Genomic DNA, 5,382 nt, shown 5'->3' with positions numbered 1-5,382 from the left:
GGTTCATCCCGCAGCGCCAGTTCTGCTTACCAAAAGTGGCCCACTGGGCACTCGCATTCCACGCCCGGCTCCAAGCCAGCGAGCCGGGCTTCTTACCCATTTAAAGTTTGAGAATAGGTTGAGATCGTTTCGGCCCCAAGGCCTCTAATCATTCGCTTTACCGGGTAAAACTGCGTGTGGAACGAGCACCAGCTATCCTGAGGGAAACTTCGGAGGGAACCAGCTACTAGATGGTTCGATTAGTCTTTCGCCCCTATGCCAAGGTCGGACGACCGATTTGCACGTCAGGACCGCTACGGACCTCCACCAGAGTTTCCTCTGGCTTCGCCCTGCCCAGGCATAGTTCACCATCTTTCGGGTCCTAACACGTGCGCTCATGCTCCACCTCCCCGACAGTGCGGGTGAGACGGGCCGGTGGTGCGCCCACCGCACGGGGCGGCGGGATCCCACCTCGGCCGACCCTCGCCGGCCTTCACCTTCATTTCGCCATGGGGTATCAGGAATGACCCATTGACTCGCGCACGTGTTAGACTCCTTGGTCCGTGTTTCAAGACGGGTCGGGTGGGTTACCGACATCGCCGCAGACCTCTGGCGCCAGCTCGGCGTGGCTCGACCCGACTCGGCGGCAGGACGCGGTTGGGGCGCACTGAGGACAGTACGCCCCGGTCGACAGACCCACCGGGAGCACGGCGAGCCCGCTCGCCACACGCGGTTCCACGCACACCCCCGAGGGGGGGCGGGAGGGCCGCGGCGGGAGGGCGCGGCAGCGGTCGCTTCCCTCGACTCCGGGGGTACGGCGAAGGATGTTGCCAGGGGGCTATAACACTCGCCGCACGGAGCGGCGAGCCACCTTCCAAAGCCACCGGCCTTCCCAGCCGACCCGAAGCCGGTCGCGGCGCACCACCACTGGAGGAAATGCGCCCGGCGACAGCCGTGCCCGCGCGGGGAGCGGTCCCAGCAGAGGAGATCCGCCAGACCCCAACGCGACCGACCGGAGCCGCCGAGTTGAATCCTCCGGGCGGACTGCGCGGACCACACCCGTTTACCTCTTGACGGTTTCACGCCCTCTTGAACTCTCTCTTCAAAGTTCTTTTCAACTTTCCCTTACGGTACTTGTTGACTATCGGTCTCGTGCCAGTATTTAGCCTTAGATGGAGTTTACCACCCGCTTTGGGCTGCATTCACAAGCAACCCGACTCCAAGAAGACGCGATCTCGACCCGCCTCTCACCGCCACTGGCCTCACACCGTCCTCAGGCTAGGCCTCGATCAGGAGGACTGGGGCGACTGGGCACCGTCGAAGAAAGCGCTTCTGTACGCCACATTTCCCTCGCCCGTCAAGCGAGCGGGGATTCGGCGCTGGGCTCTTCCCTGTTCACTCGCAGTTACTAAGGGAATCCTTGTTAGTTTCTTTTCCACCGCTTAGTAATATGCTTAAATTCAGCGGGTTGTCGCGTCTGATCTGAGGTCGTACCCAGAGTCAGAGGATGGCCAGGCCGCACCGCCAGCGTGCGAATCCCCCGCACCACCTCTTAGTGGGCCGGCAACGTCTCACCGCGGACGGGAGTTTGGCCGACGCCGCGACGGTCAGAGAGCCAGCCACCCGCACGTCGCTCACCACCCTTGGCCAGCGATGGTGTCGACGAGTGGCCGCCCCTGCCGCCTCCAGCGCCGCCGCGTCCACGCGCGGGGACGTGCTCGGCGCAATTCCACGGGACCGGAGACCCTCCCCCGTCCACGGCGGGAGGCGAAACTCGGAAGTGCCGGCTGCTTACTCGAGCGGAAGGGTCAGCCTGATTCCTGCCTTGCCGGAGGCCCGGTCGCGGGGGTGACGACCCGCCGCCCGGGACGTGCGAGGCACCAGCAGACAGAGACTGCCCGACGGTCAGAGAGAGGGAGAGAGGAGTGCCGAGGCTCAAGTGGCGACCGGTCGCGCAGGCACGCCACGCACATCGATCGCCAGCCGCGGAACGGCACGGCCTTCAGTGGGGCCGGCGGGCGACGCCGCTCCTGAACCCAGCGGCCCCGAGCCGGACGAGTTGAGGAAGGCACGCCGACGGTGACAGGGTACGGAAGACACAGCGGTGGCCTTCTGGCGACTTGGCCCCCGACAGCCCGACGTTCCGCCGTCCTCCCGATGGCCAGGAGGACCGTGCGGGGGTCGGCCGACGGCGTGGTAGGTGTGCCTGCACGGTGACGGAGCACACACCACGCCCGCCAACCCCTCCGTACCTCCCGAGACCGGTGGCAGGACGGAGCGGAAAACGTGCGGACTGAACGGGAGAGCCAAGAGCCAGCGATCCACGCGCGTGCGACCGTCCAAGTCACAGCGTTCGACGAAAACCTCCTCCCTCGGCCAGGCACTCGGCGCCAGCAGGGGAGACAGGATCAGACGCCCCGCCGGCCACTTAAGGCCGAGGACGAACCACGAGACGGGCGGCTGCAGCAGCGGGCGGCCTGCAGCTCCCAGCACTCTCAATCGATCAACCATCGAGTCGGGTCAGCGTGTCAAACCGGCGAGCTCCACGGTCAGGCCGGCGGCGCACCAGCACCGGACCTCCGCGGCTCCCTTCACTCTTTCCACTGCCAGCCAACCGAGAGACGGACCCAATGCGGACGTGCAGAGCTTAGGCAGACCCCCCACTGGAGGCTCAACACTTCGTGGCAGCTCCGTGTCCCAGAGACCAGGAGGGTTGGCACACACACACAGTGTGAACCACCGACAGCCATTCTGGGACCGGTGACAGCCGTGCTGGCCCCACTGCCACGACACAGACGGACGCCAGGCCGCGCTCCCCGGCGGGGGGATGGCGTCGAGCCTGACGAACGGAATGTGCAGGGTGGGGGGGAAAGGCCAAGCGCTCCGACGCCGGAGGGCTCCGGAGTCTGAACTTAGGGGGACAAAGAGGACGGGTCCTCTGCGACACCCCAGCCGCGCTCTCGCCAGCCAAGGCGAGTGCGATTGATTGCCAAACGACCCTCAGACAGGCGTGGCCCCGGGAAGAACCCGGGGCCGCAAAGTGCGTTCAAAGTGTCGATGATCAATGTGTCCTGCAATTCACATTAATTCTCGCAGCTAGCTGCGTTCGTCATCGACGCACGAGCCGAGTGATCCACCGTCAAGAGTTGTCTGAGTTTGTTTTAGGTCTCTCCCTCGCCAGAGGAAAGCGACCCGGACCGCACATACGCTCCCCACCTTGAGCTACAGCCACCTGCACGCCGGCGTGCGGGCGGAGCAGGGTGGCGTGAAGCGATGGGGAGCACCATCCTGGTGCGGCCCGCAGAAACATACGTCTATTGGGGGGAGGAGGACAGGGCGCCCAAGAGGCGATGCGTGCCCCAACGCACCGCAGCGACGGAGGCAGGATCACCGCCACCATGTCGCCCGCCTAGTATCACGAGGCGTGCAGCAGCTTTGCCCTAGGAAAAGCAGAGGCGGGAACGGGCACCGGCCATCGGTTCGGCAGCGTCACTGACGCGTGCACGTGGCGGCGTGTCGGCGAGCGGACTTCCTGCGAGGAGGCGGGGGCGGCACTCGCCCGAGCAGACGCCCGCCCGGCCCAGCCACCGCCGAGGTGGACTGGGAGTCGCGGCAACGGCTCGTCATACTCGTTCCCACACTCACAGCGCAGCTTGCCCGCAAGCCACCGACCACCGATCGACGCCAGGCGCCCCGACCGAGAGCGGGATCGCTCGTTCGCCCTGCTGGCAGTTCGCTGGGGATCACTACTGCACGGAGCTCGGAGACCGACGGGCGGCAACTCGAGAGTCTTTAAACCACCACCCCCATCCCGCAAGTGCAAAGAGGCTGTATACGCACAGACGGGTGAGGGGAATAGGTACCCCGTCGGGTTTGAAGGGAGCGTGACTAGATAGCAACGATGTAAACCCAGCCGATTTGGGAGCGAAAGACCGGCGCCTGCATCACCGGCTTCGTTTCCCGTGGCTGGAGAGTACACCGAAACCCTCCGTCTGTCGCGAGCTCCCGACGACGCGGTGCCGCCAAGCAGCAGGGCCGGACCTGGTGTGGCTCCCCTCGTCGATCACAGACCGGTCGGCACTACTGACGAGACGGTGGAACGGGCTTCGCCCCTTGTGACGAAGGGTGATGCGAACCCGCCCGCCCGCGTGCGTTCGGGGTGGACTCGGCAAACGGAGATTTGAAATCGGAAAGTGTCCTCCTGCCCCGCGCAGGTAGGCGCCCAACAGTTGGGGGGGTTTGGCGGTGACCACGGCTGCAGGGCCTGCTACCCCGACGAGCTCTCCTGCTGGCCCCGAAACCACCCCCGCGAGACAAGTTGAAACGGAAACGGGCGTACCCCCAAGCCGACGATCCTTTCTTATTTGTTACTTTTTTTTTCACTTGCTCGAGTTGTGGGGATTTGGCGGTGACCACGGCTGCAGGGCCTGCTACCCCGACGAGCTCTCCTGCTGGCCCCGAAACCACCCTCGCGAGACAAGTTGAAACGGAAACGGGCGTACCCCCAAGCCGACGATCCTTTCTTATTTGTTACTTTTTTTTTTCACTTGCTCGAGTTGTGGGGGTTTGGCGGTGACCACGGCTGCAGGGCCTGCTACCCCGACGAGCTCTCCTGCTGGCCCCGAAACCACCCTCGCGAGACAAGTTGAAACGGAAACGGGCGTACCCCCAAGCCGACGATCCTTTCTTATTTGTTACTTTTTTTTTTCACTTGCTCGAGTTGTGGGGGTTTGGCGGTGACCACGGCTGCAGGGCCTGCTACCCCGACGAGCTCTCCTGCTGGCCCCGAAACCACCCTCGCGAGACAAGTTGAAACGGAAACGGGCGTACCCCCAAGCCGACAGAGATGCTTTCGCTCCTGTTACTTTTTTTTTTCACTTGCTCGAGTTGGGGGGGTTTGGCGGTGACCACGGCTGCAGGGCCTGCTACCCCGACGAGCTCTCCTGCTGGCCCCGAAACCACCCTCGCGAGACAAGTTGAAACGGGCGTACCCCCAAGCCGACAGAGATCCTTTCGTACTTGAACCAACACAAAGTTTGTCACGTTTTATTTTTTACGAGTGATCGACCGTCAAGATTTGTCTCTGAGTTTGCTTAAGGTCTCTCCCTCGCCAGAGGAAAGCCACCCGGACCGCACATACACTCCCCACCTTTAGCAGCAGCCACCTGCACGCCGGCGTGCGGGCGGAGCAGGGTGGCGTGAAGCTGTGGGGAGCACCAGCCTGGTGCGGCCCGCAGAGACATACATCTATTGGTTGAAAAAAAAACAGGGCGCCCAAGAGGCGATGCGTGCCCCAACGCACCGCAGCGACGGAGGCAGGATCACCGCCACCATGTCGCCCGCGGAGTATCACGAGGCGTGCAGCAGCTTTGCCCTAGGAAAAGCAGAGGCGGGAACGGGCAC

General features: G+C 64.0%; 1 non-coding gene across 1 annotated transcript; it reads right to left on the bottom strand.

Annotated features, from left to right (window-relative positions):
* Nucleotides 1-2,973: 2,973 nt before the first annotated feature.
* On the bottom strand, nucleotides 2,974-3,127 carry LOC140473663 (5.8S ribosomal RNA). Its single transcript, XR_011958516.1, has one exon. It is a non-coding gene; the product is annotated as a 5.8S ribosomal RNA (ribosomal RNA).
* Between the last annotated feature and the right edge of the window lie 2,255 nt (nucleotides 3,128-5,382).

This window comes from Chiloscyllium punctatum, unplaced genomic scaffold (genome assembly GCF_047496795.1).
Source record: "Chiloscyllium punctatum isolate Juve2018m unplaced genomic scaffold, sChiPun1.3 scaffold_675, whole genome shotgun sequence".
NCBI classification, from domain to species: Eukaryota; Metazoa; Chordata; class Chondrichthyes; order Orectolobiformes; family Hemiscylliidae; genus Chiloscyllium; species Chiloscyllium punctatum.
Note: the sequence above shows the minus strand (reverse complement) of the source record. Positions and strands in the feature narration are given on the sequence as shown.